This window comes from Lepus europaeus, chromosome 15, assembly GCF_033115175.1.
Source record: "Lepus europaeus isolate LE1 chromosome 15, mLepTim1.pri, whole genome shotgun sequence".
NCBI classification, from domain to species: domain Eukaryota; kingdom Metazoa; phylum Chordata; class Mammalia; order Lagomorpha; family Leporidae; genus Lepus; species Lepus europaeus.
In genome coordinates this window covers 17,222,257-17,239,876 of record NC_084841.1, presented here as the reverse complement: position 1 = coordinate 17,239,876, position 17,620 = coordinate 17,222,257, and the positions used below count along the sequence as shown (strand labels likewise).

The following is a 17,620-nucleotide window of genomic DNA, read 5'->3' as shown; positions in this document are numbered from 1 at the left end:
AAATAATTAGGATTACTAGTTGAATGAGTATTTAGATTTGTAGATTAAAGCATATATATATATGCAATACATATTTTAGTCTCTTTTCCATTTTATGTTAAATATTACCATGTTGTATTATTGCACATTTTTGTATAACTCCATTCTTTGTATAATTTAGTTACTTTGATATATTTTTGTGGTTATTTCAAAAATAATTCTTAGTAATCTGATACTAATTTTCTTTTATAATGAATGCAAAATTATTTCATTTTAATAGGAAAGATAAATAAGAATGAAACAAATTTAACTATTTTAAAGCAACTAATTGAAAAAATAACCATGCTAAATTTAGGTGTGATACAACTGTATATAGAAACTTTATAACAATATATTTTGTTAAGATTTCTATTAAGCATGAATTGTCATATTTATGTCTTTATTGGTACTTTAAAGGTATGATTATTAAATATGCTTTGGAAGATTCAAGCATTCAGAATATATAAAGCCTAAAGTGCAATTGATTTTTTTCCATTTTACGTACGATACAGTCAAAGTCATTTTTCTTTGATTTTATATGAAGAACATTAAAAATGTTTATGGACGTGGTGCATTAGGAAAAGCCATTTACAGACTGTGACATTTTTGATCATATTAAACCTATCCTTTAATTCCATTTTCTATCAACTTTTGGAAGTACACTTGCATATATACAGAGGATTTAACAACACATCACATTTTTACTAAATGAACATATTTTTAATACAGTGATCTTTCTCTTAATTGTTGCTACATATGCAGCCAATTCATTGTTTAAAAGGCTCATGTTTTCCTATAGCATCCATAAAGTGTACTTAACTTATCTAGGTGCTTGTTCAGGAATTACTCAGTTTGTTTCAGTTTTTTTTTTCTTTTTCTTTTCCTTTTTTTTTTTTTTTGAAGGATTTATTTTATTTATTTGAAAGGCAGAGTTTCAGAGAGAGAAAGAGGGAGAGAGAGAGACCTTTCATCGGCTGATTCACTTCCCAGATGGCCACAGGGGACAGGGCTGAGCCAGGCTGGGGACAGGAGCCAGGTACTTCTGTGTCTCTCTGGAATTACTACTCACTGGATCATTCCCTTCTCATATCAGCTAGACTGGGAAAAGGAACTAGGGAAAAAACAAAACAAAACAAAACTTGGGTCAGGCCCAAGGCACATGGGCCAACTTCTGCAGCTTTCCCAGGCATAGTAGCAGGGATCTGGATAGGAAATGGAGCATTGTTTCAGTGAACACCTCTCAGTATAAACCTTTGTGTTTATGTAAACATAAAAATGATTTCTGTTTGGATCTCCAAGTCTAATATAGCTCTACATTTTCTAATGTGTCCATCATGCAAAATTGCCTTATATTTCCAAAAGAATTCTTACTTACTGGATAATTCCCTTCTTATACTTGCTAGACTAGGAAAAGGCAATAGAAAAAAATAGCAATGAAGACTTCCACTTTCTAGGGTCTTGAAAGGGGAGTTGTGAGAAGCAATAGCAAACAAATTAGTGAGGGAAACATAATCAGAAAAAAGGATTATTGGCCATGATTAATGTTTCAGTTGTATCAAATTTTGACACATGTTTTTCCTCATGTAATAGATGAATATGTTATTAGATCTATTAAGAGACAGATACAGTGTCTGGTAGTACTGGACTAATGCTCTTTCACATGGCTAAGTCACATACTTCTAATTTGAAAGGCAGTGAGACGGGACTTAACATAGAAAAATGAAAACAAAGGTTGTTCTGGAAATGCATTTCAAACGTCTTGAGGATTATCAAACTGTGACAGTCTAATATGTTTTAGAGAAAGAAATTTCCTGGTTTGATGGTGTGTAACAATGCAAATAATAACAGTGTGTATTCGAGCACTGTCTAGGTGCCAAACTCCGTGCTCGTTTCCACAAGCTATTCCTTAGTAGGTCCTAGGGGAGTTGTGATTATTGTGCAATTTTTTAATGGCTATGAGTATCTTAAGGGTCTAATTAAATACACAACTGCTCTTCTCTCTTCATGCCCAGAACCATTGGAAGAGGTTCAGGAAGATCAATCACATGAAACACCAAGGAACAGATATATTACTGAGAAACATAGACATGGAGAATTTGACTCAAGTCCTTAATGTGGATAATTCTTCCTGAAGTAGAGGGATTCACACACTCGGGCTCTGCCAAGTTACTGCATTTTTATCACTGAGAGAAAGTCTATGTACTTATCCCAAGGAGAAGTACAGGTACAATGTCTTTCCATGTCTCTCATCACTAATAGGTATGAGCATATCTTCATATGCTTTTTTTTTATTTATTTATTTGACAGATAGTGAGACAGAGAGAGACAAAGATCTTCCTTCCATTGGTTCACCCCTCAAGTGGCCGCTACGGCCAGAGCTATGCAGATCTGAAGCCAGGAGCCAGGTGCTTCCTCCTGGTCTCCCACGAGGGTGCAAGGCCCAAGCACTTGGGCCATCCTCCACTGCCTTCCTGGGCTACAGCAGGGAGCTGGAGCGGAAAAGGAGCCACCGGGACTAGAACCTTGCGCCCATATGGGGTGCCGGCTCCGCAGTCGGAGGATTAACCAAGTGAGCCACAGTGCCAACCCCTCATATGTTTTTTTTTTTTTAAAGATTTATATATTTACTTGAAAGTCAGAGTAATACAGAGAGATAAGGAGAGGTGCAGACACACACACACACGCACACACAGATAGAGAGAGAGAGAGAGGTCTTCCATCCACTGATTCACTCCCCAATTGGCCACAACAGCCAGAGCTGCACCAATCCGAAGCCAGGAGCCAAGAGCCTCCTCTGGGTCTCCCATGTGGGCCCAAGGGCCCAAGGATTTGGGCCATCTTCCACTGCCTTCCCAGGCCACAGTAGAGAGCTGGGCTGGAAGTGGAGTAGCTGGCACTCAAAGCAGCATCCACATGGGATACCGTCACTGCAAGCAGTGGCCCTACCTGCTACACCACAGTGCCGGCCCCCTTCATTTGCTTTTATGTTGGAGTACCTACTCTACAAATGGCCTGCTTCTTTCATTGTCATTATTCTCTCGATTTACTTGCTGAATGTCAGCAATTACATACGTATTCTTGGAATGAATGCTGTGTCAATTTTAATTATTGCAAATTACTTAATTTGTATTATAATTATTGTATTACAGTTACTGAAAATTATTTTAATTATTACAAATTACTTCTCATAAGCTGTCATGTAATATATATGTCCTCATCTTTTGATGAATGAATTAGTTGATAAAGTAATAAAATCCATACATTTTTCCCCTTGTGGGTTTTTCTTTGGAGTTTTGTTTAAGAGAATTTTGCAGACCAAATATCAACTAATTTACTTAGTTCACATGCCTGGGGAGCAGAAAGAGCATGAAGCCAACTTTTCTTAAATCATAAGAACTGAGATTGAGGAGGCTGAACAATAAAAATATATATATATATTGTTTAAAGAACATGAAGACACTTTTACCATAAGAATTGTGAGACTAGTGAGTAGAGACTCATAAATGTATACTACTAGAACCAAAGCCAAAATTTTGGGAAGGACAAATATTAAAATATATGTGAGAAAAAAAAACTGAAGGTTTTGGAGAGTACCGAGAGAGAAGGGTCAGTGGGTTGAGGGCGAAAGGATTTGACAGGACAGCTTGTACCATCTGGCCACTGGTACCCAGAGTCACATTTAGCATTGTTTCTACTCAGAATTTCTTGGCCATCCTTTATCATCCAGGACCTTGGTCAACCTAATCTGTCTGCTTCATGGTACATTTTGTACGTCACTGAGGGAGCCTTTGATTCTCTGTGTAACAGCAGACGATATTTCCCCAGGTAATGTAACACAATCTGGAGTTGATTGGGCAACTTTCCTACCTTTTTCATATCATGCTGTATATAGCTCCTTAAGAGAAATGGTCACACAGATACAGGTGTAGCTTCAGTGTGTTCATACCCAGCTATCACCTTTGCCAGATAGCAAATTCCTTGAAGGCAGAGGCCATACAGGGTCTGGAAAAGAGGTCGAAATTCGTTCTACAGGTAAATTGAGAGTATTAACCCCAACTAGCACTCACACACACACACACACACACAGAGTATTCAGTAAATTTGTTCTCAATAGCCAGGAACTCAACTGCAGGGAGAGCAAAGCTGCTAGGTTTTGGAAGAGACAATTAAGACATCAAACCAATATGACAGTAGCAAAACTTTGAGACTGAACTAGAAGAGTGCCAAATACCTCTTTTCATGCTTCCTCCATGAAACAGCACAGTAGAGGTTCCGGTGAATCCATGCACAGATGTGAAGTTGTTTCACTGCCAAGGGAACCTTAAACAAAAGTTTCCTACAGTTTTATGGAAGGAGAGGGAAGGGCTAGTAGTGGAAATGTGCTAAGTCTTGCATTAGAGTAGAGGAAATTGCCTTCACATTCCCTTCCCTTGCCATTGAAAAATGAGTTCTTAGGCAAAACCCCTGAGGAAGGCTCTGGCAACAGCTCCTGAGGCAGAGCCGCTAAATGAAGGCACCATGATCAGGAATTCAGATCCATGTATGCACTTGGCCATGCAGCCATTGACTGCAACTTCCTTCAAAGGCTTGGGCAACCAAGACAGAGAACAGCTTCCCTGCATGGCACTACCAGATAAAGCCTTTGTAATTGTGTATGACTAGGCTTGGAAAATCGCACAGATTTAGTCTGGAGCTGGACACTTCATCAACTCTTGCTCCTTCTGTATTCGCATGTAGGTTGATGACATCTACATGACCAAGAAACTGAAAACTACTTCCACTCAAACATTAGTTGCTTTTATTACCTTCTCTTCCTTTCAGACCCCATAGCTCCCTTCATTTTTCAGGGACCACATCTTCATTAAGCTGGATCGCTATATCAGCATCATAATAAGTTTGTTCTTTGGCTTCTGCTGGCTATGTTCTCATTCACCTGTTGACCACTCCTATACAATCTCAAATGCAAATATAATTGCACAACTCGGCTTCTTAAAATATGCTTCTCATATGCTTTTCATATTCTAGAGTAAAATGCCTCTTTCAGGCCTTAAAGACCTGACCCTCAACCGTTCTTCTATTATCCTTCCATAATGAGCTGCTATGCACCTGTATTGTCAGCCTTAGAATCCTCAGAACTCACTAGATTGTTTTGGTGCCTACTGATTAAGCTTTCAATTTCCTTTGCTTAAATGATTCTCTCCATCCATATACCAATTGATTACTAAAATTTCTTTTTATTTTTGGACAGGCAGAGTGGATAGTGAGAGAGGGAGACAGAGAGAAAGGTCTTCCTTTTTGCCGTTGGTTCGCCCTCCAATGGCCACTGCGGCAGGCGCATCTCGCTGATCCGAAGCCAGGAGCCAGGTGCTTCTCCTGGTCTCCCATGCGGGTGCAGGGCCCAAGGATTTGGGCCATCCTCCACTGCCTTCCCGGGCCATAGCAGAGAGCTGGCCTGGAAGAGGAGCAACCGGGATAGAATCCCAGCGCCCCAACCGGGACTAGAACCCGGATTAGCCTGTTAAGCCACAGTGCCAGCTACTATAATTTCTCAAGTACTCTTTTGAAATGTATCTTATTACTAAGATTTTCTTTACAAAAACATGAAGCAGATTTTACAGATTTTACTTTCCCCTACTTCATCCCTCTGTTATATGTGTACAATTATTATCATAATTATATATAAGTATATCATTTGCTTAAATTATACTCTGTGCTTTTTAGAGGCACAAACTTTATGCTTTATTTATCTTTGTGACCTTATCACATTTAATAGTAACTCCTTGAAGGTGGAAGCTGAGAAGGTGGACACTGAATATATTTCTAATAATCTTAGTAAAAAATGATTGAGTGAATGAATAGAAGTATCTAAGGAGAATAAGAGCTACTTATGACCATTTAAACAGGTATATTTAATTCATATGAGTAGGAAAGACAAAAGGAAGATGTTTCGTTTTAATATATCAAAAATGCATTAACTCAACCAAGAATAAATTTCCACTTTAAAATTTTTTTTTCAACAATCTGTCAGGCTTATAAAGTTTTATGCTGTGAAAGTTTGGCACTATGAATAGCTGTAAGTGAACTGAATAAGTTCTTATATATGAAACTTTTTATATAAAATTAAAGAAAATGAAAGCAGACACATAAAATTTTTCATGATCTCATCACTGAAAAACCATTGTAATTTTTAAAACCTGATATGATATATAGTAAACCGTTCAAAGGCAACTGAAATCATTAGAAGAGGAAGAGGGGAATAATACCAACAGCAGAGGGAGTGGTAGAAGAATATGGAGGGACTAAGGAGAATGAGGAGCAGGGGATGAAAACTAAGGGGAGAAGAAAGCTCCTTTTTCTCATGTAGTAGTTTCCTATCAACCAGAATCCACTGTTAAGAATGCTGAGTGCTTTTTTAAAAAAAGATTTATTTATTTATTTGAAAGGCAGAGATAGGGAGAAGGAGAAAGAGAGAGAGAGAGAAAGAGAGAAAGAGAGAGAGAGATCTTGCATCTGCTGGTTCACTCTTGGCTGAAGCCAGGGTCCAGGGGATTCTTCCACGTCTCCCACATAGGTAAGGGGTCCAAATACTTGGGCCATCTTCCTTTGCCTTCCCAGGTTCATTAGCAGGGAGCTGGTTTGAAAGAGGAGCTGCTGGGATTCCAACGGATGCCCATATGGGATGCCAGCCCTGGGGGAGGAGGCTTAGCCTTCTATGCCACAACACCAGCCCCAAGTAATTCTTTATAATAATCTTAGAATACACACACACACACACACCAACACATACATACACACTTGCAATGCATTTGTTTGTAAGCATGTGTATGAGTGTGCAGGAATCTTTTCACCTGCAGCATGTTTAATTAACATCTTCATTTGCACATTGATATTCTTAGAGAACTTTCTATATCAGTTCATCCTTTCTGGTTCTTGGGAAACCTAAGTAGTACACTGGGAGACGATGCCATATTTTAATTGAACAATCCCGGTCCATGAACACTTATGCTCTGATAAATTATATTTTAAAAATTAATTCCAATTTATCTTAAAATAATTTTATTTATTTGGAACCTTATTATTCAAAAAACTTGTCTCATCTTATCTTTTTTGGTCTTTATATCAATCTCTATTATTATAAATGGGAAATGTATAATGTGGCACAACAAACATGTTTATTAAACAGCTTAAAGAAAATGAGGCCAGCACTGTGGCGCAGCAAGTTAAAGCCCTGGCCTACAGCACTGGTATCCCATATGGATGCTGGTTTGAGTCCTGGCTGCTCCACTTCCATTCCAGCTCTCTGCCATGGACTGGGAAAGCAGTATAATATGGCCCAAGTCCTTTAGCCCCTGCACCCACAAGGGAGCCCTGGAAGAGGCTCCTGGCTCCTGGCTTCGGATCAGCTAAACTCTGGCTGTTGCAGCCATTTGGGGAGTGAACCAGTAGATAGAAGACTTTCTCTCCTCTCTCTCCCCGGCTCTGCCTCTCTCTGTAACTCTTTCAAATAAATAAAATAAATCTTTAAAAAAATGAATGGATAAGCTAATGTTTACATCTACTTTCCAGAAGATATAATTGAGGCTCAGTAAATTTTAGCATTGTCCTCATGTTCGTAAACATATTACATATAAAAACTACAGAATTCCTGTATTTAGAAGCTTTTATCAGTATTTGCTGAACATTTTTGTAAGTTAGATGTATCTCCATTACGTCTTCAGATAAACAATATTGGAAGATATCTCATCAAAAAACAACTTTTCACAATGATCAACTAAATATGTATAGAAATAAGTATAGAACATACCCTAAAATATCATTGTATTTAAATAAGAGGCAAATTTTTAAAACTTAATAGGAATATTAAAGTAGTTCTAAATATAAGGTAATACTCATCTCTTTATTTGGAATATTTTGACAAATTATTACTAAACAGTTGTCATATATTAGAAAAAATTATTTTCCCCTTCATCAATGCTGACCTACAGATCATTTTTAGCCTATCTGTTCTACCTCCAAATGCATATATAATCTTCAGTAGGTAGGAATACCTTTTTTAATAAAATATTTCTGACAAAATAATCCTCTTTAGCAAACATGATGAATTTACTCATGAATTTACCAATTAAAATGCGTACCCTTTTGTAAACTATATGTGGGGTGTGTGTGTGTGTGTGTGAGCACATGTGTATATATGTACACGTTCTTCTCCATGGAGTTGTAAGTTCATATAAACTGAATTTTGAGAAAGTTGAGGTGATCTAATGCTTTCCAAAGGAAAACACCCACTGACACAATTTGCTGTTTTCAAGCAATCCATTTCTCAAATAAATCTTTTGGCTGTGCCTAGAATCCATAGATAGTGAAAAGATTTAGTGACTGCTTCGTGCTTTCTGTTAGTTTTATCTTCTATCTGATTACAAAAGTTTCACATGGCAGTGCACTGCCACGTTTGAGTTCAATGAGTAAATGCGTAATGAATTCTCCCTGCCTGCCTGTTTCTCCTCCATCTCCTCTTTTTAACAGTTGCCATATATAAACCTCTCTCCTCTATGCCTGTGCTAGGGTACATTACCATCTCCCATTCTTATGTTGATGTTTTCTACCATCTAATTTATGGGGCTACACCAACCTCCCATTTCTCAGTTGATAAATTTTCTCCTTCAACCTGTGCTAATATGCTACTTGTTTTGTTAATACAAATCTTCAGTTAAAAGTGGGTTTCTCCTCTGCCTCCGCCTCGGTAGTAGTAGTTGCTGTAGAATATATGGTTTGTTTTCCATTAAAATGTTGTTTTTAAGCCCTCTTCCCCCTTGGCGATGATTCTTGACATGTCCCAATTAATCTTCCCTTAATTATTTAGAAGCACTCTTTTGTAATAAGCCTGATTTACTTGATGCATGTTTGTATACTAAAAAATATCACTGATGCTGAATAATGTCTTGGAGACCAACAGAGTTTTCACTTTAGCCATACCTAAGCTTCATTAGGTTATGCAGGTGGTTAGCTTCATATTCTATTCAAGTATTTAAAAGAGTAGAATTAATTATTCAAAAAATACAGACAATAATAGTAAAATATATGTCATTAAGTAAAATAATTATGATAGATGATACAAACTTGGGTGCTTTATCTATATATATAACTTTACATTTTCTTGGCAATTTTGATCTCAATATTAAAATCTCATGTGTGTCAAGGGAACATTTTCTATTTTGTGTGTATTATTTAAGCTACCTAATGAATATTAATATTGGTCTGATAATGTTGAATATACACTATTGGATATTTTCCCCTAGAATTGAAAATAGCTCTGGCAATTCTGTTACTAGATAGAATGCTGAAGAAATTAGGAGTTTTGCTATATAGGTATTTAAATTTTTTATATTTCTTTTTACATATTTAAAATGCAGAGAAAGAGACGGATTGCAAGCGATCTTCCATCACCATTCCCAAATGCCCACAAAAGCTGAGGCTGGGCCAGGTCTATGGGGCAGTCTGGAATTCAGCCTGGGTTTCTCATGGGGGTGACAGGAATCAAAACACTTGAGCTACCACCTGCTGCCTCCCAATGTACAACAGGAAGCTGGGCTCAGAAGCAGAGTCAGGACTTGAATTCTCTGAATTCTCCAACATTGAATGGAGTGTCTTAGCTGTATACCAGATATTCATCTCCATATGGATATTTTTTAATGTTTTGAAATTTATTTACTTATTTATTTGAAAGACAGAGTTAAAGAGATAGAGACCGAGAGGAAGGGAGGGAGGGAGGGGGAGAGAGAGAGAAGGAGGGAGGTCTTCCATCTGCTGGTTCACTTCTCAAATAACTGCAATGGCCAGAGCTAAACCGATCTGAAGCCAGGAACCAGAAACTTCTTCCAGGTCTCCCACATGGGTGCAGGGGCCCAAGGACATGGAGCATACTCTGCTGATTTCCCATTAGCAGAAAGCTAGATTGGAAGCAGATCAACTTGGACTGGAACTGGCACCTATCTGGGGTGCCAGCACTGCAGGCCAGGGCTTTAACCAACGGTGCCACAGTACTGGTCCCTGAAAATTAATTTAAAATGAGAGGGAGGGAGGGAATGAAGGAGGGAGGGAGGGAGAGAAAGAGAGAGACTGAGAGAGAGAGAGAGAGAATGAGAATATGAGAGTACAAGAGTGCGCCCCTATGATGGTTTACTCCCCAAATGGCCAGGGGGACTGGGAGCCTGAAGATAGGAGCCAGGAACTCAATTTGGGTCTTCCAGGTGGGTGGCAAGAACCCAACTACTTGAGCCATCACCATTTCCTCCCAGAGTCTTCATTAGCAGAAGCTGGAATCAGGAGCTAGAACTAGGCATCTAGCCCAGATACTTTGATACGGGATACAGACATCCAATCACTGGCCAAATGCTTGCCACAGATATTTTTAAAACACGCAGCTACTCTTCAGTTAAGAAAAAAACAGGACAAATAATAAAATGATAGAATACAAGATTCATGTTTGATAAGAACATCTGCATGACTTTAGTATTCCCATATTTAGTGATGTTTACATTTCATTAATTTTTTGGAATAACATCCAATTATATTGATGACAGGGTAGTGAAAATAAATGACTAGGAATCACAAAGTTCTGGATCTTTCACATTTAACTGTGTTAGAGTTCTTCTGTCAAAGAGAGCTGGATATTTTTACGCCAGAATATAATGATTATTTCATTGAATAATTCTTAATTAATTACAATGATCTTATATTTACAATTATCAATATACATAAGGATTTTGTTTCTATCCAGAGAAAGAATTATTCTATTTTCTGTAAGGAGAAAGAGAAAATGAGACATTGAAATGTGTTGTTAATTTAGCTAATTAATAAATAAATAAGCATTGAAATTCAGATTTTCAGTCTTTTTCCTAGTCTTCTGTTATACCACATCATGCATTCCTATTTGCTAATTTTTATTATATTTGAGAAAAATATGACATTCTTAATTCTCAGTACTTTAAGTAAAATTAATTTTGTGAATACAAGCAAAAATGTTTTAGTTACATTTGTACGTTAAATATTATTTAATATTGTTTTGTAAAACTCAACACTGCTAATATATAGCATTCATCAATACAAGTAGATAAAATCCAATGGCTACAAGACCAAAAACTTAAAAACTTGATGCCATCAATTTCAGAGCTGACATTTTAAATGCGATGCCATCGATAGCATGCTTTTTATTTTATTTTATTTTAAAAGATTTATTTATTTATTTGAAAGTCAGAATTACACAGAGAGAGGAGAGGCAGAAAGAGAGGTCTTCCATCCACTGGTTCACTCCCCAGTTGGCTGCAGCGGCCAGAACTACACCAATCCAAAGCCAGGAGCCAGGAACTTCCTCCCAGTCTCCCACATGGGTGCAGGGGGCCAAGGACTTGGGCCATCTTCTACTGCTTTCCCAGGCCACAGCAGAGAGCTGGATCAGAAGAGGAGCAGCCGGGTCTTGAACCGGTGCCCATATGGGATGTTGGCACTGCAGGTGGTGGCTTTACCCGCTATGCCACAGTGCCAGCCACAATGCTTTTTATTTTAGTGTATGTCCATAACATCCTCATGTCCTATTCAATCTGACTGGTTAATAAAATCTTTATTAATTATTAATTTATTAAAATGAGAAAAAAATCATTTTTATTTCTCCTGAAGGCTAGTCATAGAAGACAAACCAAGGAAAATTTTATGAAGGTAGATCTAATAATAATTAGATATATTATACTGTAGGATGAAGTGCAGTTTGTTTTGGATTGAATACATTATTATATTTTGAAATACGCATGTAAAATTACAAAGCCACCTGAACTACAGTGTAGCAGTGTGTGCAGGGGTCTCATAGGTATACCTTTTCTCCCCTCATTTTTATTTGGTAGCCTAAAGGTTAGTCAGTCTCATGCAGATTTATTAGCCATTGAAGAAAGAAGTGGCATTTTGCATTTTTCTGAACATTGTTTAAGCGCCATGATTAGTGAATATTTCTTTGTTCATTGATCCATTAGTTCATGCAACCTTAACTCCCAGCCCTCTGGGATCTGAACTGCAGCTGATTTTCAGTTTATTCTCAAATTACTTCTTTAAAAGCCTATTCTAGGTTGTTTCTAATTAGACACCCCCAGATGGCATGAATCAAGCAGCTGTAATCCCAGCTGGGAACAAGTGTGAAGGAAATGCTCATCTCTTCTTCGTCTATTTTTTTCTTTTCTTAGCTTTATTTTTCCTCCATCACAACTTTCAATATTCTCACAATTTCACAGACTTTTGAATACTGTAAATCTTTGCATCAGATGCTCTGGAATACTAATAAGATACCCTGTTCTAGCAGCAAAGATGCAGTGTCTGTGAATGTAACAGGCCAATTGGACGTCTCAATGATTCATCTAAAAGCAATGTCACAGAAAATCTTAACATATATTAAAACCAAGGCAAACAGCATTTCACATATTTACAGCTCAAGAACATTTGGAGCACATGTGTTTATTCCTAGCTCTTCTCATGTCCCTCTCTCTCTCTCTCTTTTTTTTTTTTTTTTTTGCCAGGCAGAGTTAGACAGTGAGAATGAGTTATAGACAGTGAGAGAGAGCGAGACAGAGAGAAAGGTCTTTCTTCCGTTGGTTCAACCCCCAAATGGCTGCTATGGCAGGCACGCTGCACCGATCCGAAGCCGGGAGCCAGGTGCTTCCTCCTGGTCTCCCAAGTGGGTGCAGGGCCCAAGCACTTGGACCATCCTCCACTGCCTTCCCAGGCCACAGCAGAGAGCTGGACTGGAAGAGGAGCAACCTGGACAGAATCCGGTGCCCCGACCGGGACAAGAACCTGAGGTACCAGCGCTGCAGGTGGAGGATTAGCCTAGTGAGCTGTGGCGCCTGCTCTTCTCATGTCTTTTTAAAATCCCTTTTAAATCATCAGATCTGGTATGTGATTCAATAATCCACTAATGGGAATCTCATTAATATGAATTTAACTAATATGTAGTTCATTTGAGGCACTCCAATAATAAAAATGAAAGCAATATTATTAAAATCACAATTTCCAAGAATTTTGTATGTTCCTCTTATTGTACAAAGTTGTAGGATTGCACATTATCTTTTATTCCTGACAATTCTACATTGTCTCATTACTTTGCTACATTCTTATTATTCAGATGCCGAAACTGAGATCTGGAGAAGTTTCAAAATGTTCTAGTAGGAAGCAACAAGGCCCATATTGGAGCTGGAAGTTACTATCTTATAATAATGAACAGCATTTACTGTGTACAGAGCATCACACAGTGTGCTAAATTCTCAACAAATATTTTATATTCATGACAGCACTGAAGTGTTTCTTGCAAGGTAGGATACTTTGGTCAAGGACAAGTGTTAACCAGAAAAGATTATGGAATACAGCTATAAATGACTATCCCAGGGAAAACTAGATGTAGTATTACAGTGATTCCATTAAAAAAAAAAAAAAACTTCCAGATAAATGCAGTCACTCCCTAAGCTTTAAACTTGTATTTAATAGTAATAAAAAAACATTCTTAGCAATGAGAACTTGTAAGCATGGTGCTGCCAATATGTCAAGAGTCAAGCACTTAAAGCATCAGAACATCTTTGACACTTGAAAACTGATCTCTTTTATGATAAATTTTCTTGCTCCAGACATAAGCAACTCTGTGCCTCAAAGTTCACTAAAACCAGTCCTCCTTTTTCACTTCTTATCTATTATATCAGTGGTCAAATCACAAATGCTGCCCATATTTGTTGTATCTTTAACTTACTGGTAAAACAGTTTCTGATGTCATTCACTAACAACAAAATATTATTAAATTGAGTTTGTATTGCATTTAAGACAACATATTTTTATTCTGCACAATGACCCAGGGTAGAATTTCAGGAAATCACTTGGGTAGTGAGATTTTCCAGGCTGTGGGAAGGCAATATTATTAATTGCATTTGTTCATGAAAGACACTCAGGTAGCGTATCAGAACGACATGAAAACTTTTGATTCTCTTGTCTTTCAAATGTGTTTTAACAATTTTAAAATAAAGCAGTTATTAGTTCTTATTATAAGAATAATATATACTTCTATTGGAATATTCCTTGCATATTACCATAAGAAAAACAGTGAGTCTATATCTTTTGCTACCCAAGATAAGCTCAGGGAATGAACAGAGGAAGGAAGATGAGAATAAAGGAAAGCAAAGTCAGGCAAGGAGAAGATGATAGGGCAACAAACTTAAAAGGAAAGAGAAGATGTACTGTCTTAGAATAATTAGTAAACTCTAATATCTCTCTCACCCTTACCCACCCCTGGCCCCAACCCAATTGCTTATTGACATGTCGTATGCTTCCTTGGCTTCTTAGAGAATATGATGTATATCATGCAAAGATATCATTATGTATTATGTTCTTCCTCATTGCAGATTTTGCAGAATACATGTTTACTGTAATTACTAAGTCACTACATATTGAATTTTGGAAAGGGAAATGTTTATCTCAATGTATTTGGAAGTCTTTTATAACAAGCAGAAGCAAAGAAAATTAGAGGCAGTTTTTACAAGTTGAAAACAGAGGGAACTATCTCCCATATCTCGACTACAATGATAACCACTTGATTTTCTAAGTTTTATGTTTACTTAAAAATTAAAAATACAGAGCATTTTCCTAACAGCTCAAAATTGAGTATATCTTTGGCTTCCTACTCCCTTGCATTCCCTAGTAGTTTTCTCTTTAAATTAAATATCCCTTTTCTCCCAATCATTCTGAAAATATGTTCAGGAAGAATGAATCCTGGCAAGCCTTTGCATCCATGCTGTCATTGATAGACAATCAAACAAAGAAGGAAGGAAATCTAGAATGATTAAAGAAGCAAGAATACATGTTCTATTTTCAGAGAAAAATGTGGAAACTGGAAGAGTAATTTATAGAGCAAATGTTGCATTTGTAAAATTGCATTTATTGAAAAGATAAAATATCTTGTACACATCAACTAGTTTATTAGTGAAGAAATAAAGTATGACAAGAGTAAATATGCAAGACTTAATTAAGAGCTAGCATGAACTATATAAAAAGAACTTTAGTTAAAATTTTAAAAGACATGAACAAACTTTTTTTTTTTTTTTTTTGACAGGCAGAGTGGACAGTGAGAGACAGAGAGAAAGGTGTTCCTTTGCCGTTGGTCGCCCTCTACTGGCCGCCATGGCCGGCACGCTGCGGCCGGCGCACCGCGCTGATCTGAAGGCAGGAGCCAGGTGCTTATCCTGGCCTCCCATGGGGTGCAGGGCTCAAGCACTTGGGCCATCCTCCACTGCACTCCCTGGCCATAGCAGAAAGCTGGCCTGGAAGAGGGGCAACCTGGACAGAATCCGGCACCCCAACCGGGACTAGAACCCGGTGTGCCGGCGCCACAAGGCGGTCGGATTAGCCTATTGAGCCGCGGCGCCAGCCCTGAATAAACATTTTTTAAAAGAGGTACAGATGGGTGGATGTTTCATACATCTTAAGATACCACTTGGGATGCCTACCTTCTATGTCAGAGTGCCTGGGCTGGTGTCCTGGCTCCACTTCCAATACCTGCCTCGTGCTAATGCCCACCTTGGGAGGTGGTAGCTGATGGCTCAAGGCCTTGAGTCCCCTCTCCCCTACCTACATGGCAAACTCATATTGAGTTCTTAGCGCCTGGCTTTGGCTTGACCCAGACCCAGCTCTTGTGAACATTTATGGAATAAGACAGAAGATTTCTGTTTGTCTGTCTGTCTCTTTCACATGAATGAACTAATGGATAACTAAATAGACACAAATGGCTGATAAAGTCCAATCTCATTTTGTCCTGCATATCTCTTCCTCTGCTTCTATTCCTCACCCTAGGCATCACCCAGAGAGCTCTAAGGAGAATGCAGTCCACCATAGCAAACCACAAAATTTCTCAATCTCTTATCTCTTATTTCTTTAATCTTCATTCTCTACCCAACACTAGAATTTCCCTTGGTGACATTTCTTCCCTAGAAATGTCTGCTAAGTGATGAATTTTTCTCTGATGGCTTTTATGCCAGAAACCCGGGAGATGAAAGTGAGCGTGTTTTGTCCTTTTATCTTCATTCTGGATTATTTTTCTTCTATCCTTACTAAACCTCCTCAAAATTCTTGAAACATTACCACAATGCCCACTGTAAGTCTTTCTCCAGTACATGGGTCATAATTCTTGGCGGTTTCAATACCCACATGGTGATAGATGTTCATAATCACAGTCAAATTTGTCATCATCATTATTACCAATGACTGTAGATTTCATAATCTCAATTTCAAGCACCTGAATTTCTGAGCACAATCTTTCCAGTTTCTTCCCTCCAGTAATCCAATTCTAATAATTTTTCCCTAACATGTGCTGGAAACAATTATTGATTTATTTGAGCATTTTTTACTTCCATTCTTCCTTACCCATGGCTTCATTCTCTCTCTTATCCATCTTAACTTAATCATCACTGCTGTCTTACATACAACTTTAAATTATTTGTTTCTTCATCACTTTTTTCTTCATCACCAAATTCCTCCCCATTCTGATAACCTCTACATTTCTGCTTCCATCATTCCTGCCTTCATGACAGAGTAATGTGGCTGAGGGGATACACAGCCGTGCTGACGTGTGTGCCATGAGCACAAATTGCATGTGGCCCCCTGTGCTATTCAGCTGTCCCACAAGACTTTCATCTTCATTAGTCAACTACTAGCCTGGAAAATCTTCCTTATATCTTTTGCTGTTTCCTCAAATTCCCAGTGAAGTCTCCACCGTGGTTTCTCCCAACTCATATCCTAGTTCACTTGTTATAGAGAAAACAAAAGTAATCAGAAGAGAACCTTCTACACCAACTCCTATCACTATACTCACATCCATAAACAGACTCACAAACTCTCATGGGGCAGGTGAAGGCCAACCCCTTCACTCATGTCTTTTTCCAAGAACAGCAGTCAAGCGAGTCCTCTCATCCCTCCTCCCTCCCGTTTTGAACTAGAGAGATCAAGTTCTGCTTTAAGGACTCAGTGAGATTACTTGATTTGTTAGAATTAATCAAACGTTTTTCTGTTTACAGTCCTGTCAATCAGAATTCATTTGCTATATTCTTCAAGTTATAAACTTGCCACATCCATAGGTGCCAGTAAAATTAGTAGTTGGAGTGGCATTGCTTAAAAGTTGCTAGTGCCTGGGGCTGGCATTGTAGCAGTGGGTTAAGCCACTGCTTGTGACACCAAGGTTATTTATCTGACACTTCAAGTCTCACATGCTCTGGTTCTGATTCAGCTTCCTGAAAATGTGGCTGCAAAGGCAAAAGATGGTTCAAGTATATGTGTCTCTGACACTCATGTGGGAGACCAGGATGGGAGTCCTGCTCCTGACTCTAGCTTCTGCCTGGCCCAGCCCTCGCTGTTGCAGTCATTTGGGAAGTGAATCAGTGGATGAATGATCTCTCAGTCTCTCCCTATTTCTTTCTATCTCTCTATGTCACTCTTTTGAAAACAGCAAATGATCCTTTAAACAAAATGTATCTGTGCCTAAGGAAAGGGGAAAGAGACAGAGAGAGAGACAGAGAGAGAGAGAGAGATGACA

General features: G+C 38.2%; 1 protein-coding gene across 2 annotated transcripts in view; it reads left to right on the top strand.

Annotated features, from left to right (window-relative positions):
• Positions 1-17,620, top strand: part of CDH12 (cadherin 12) — a 293,010-nt gene that overhangs the window by 123,945 nt on the left and 151,445 nt on the right. The gene's annotated exons all lie outside the window — the stretch shown is intronic.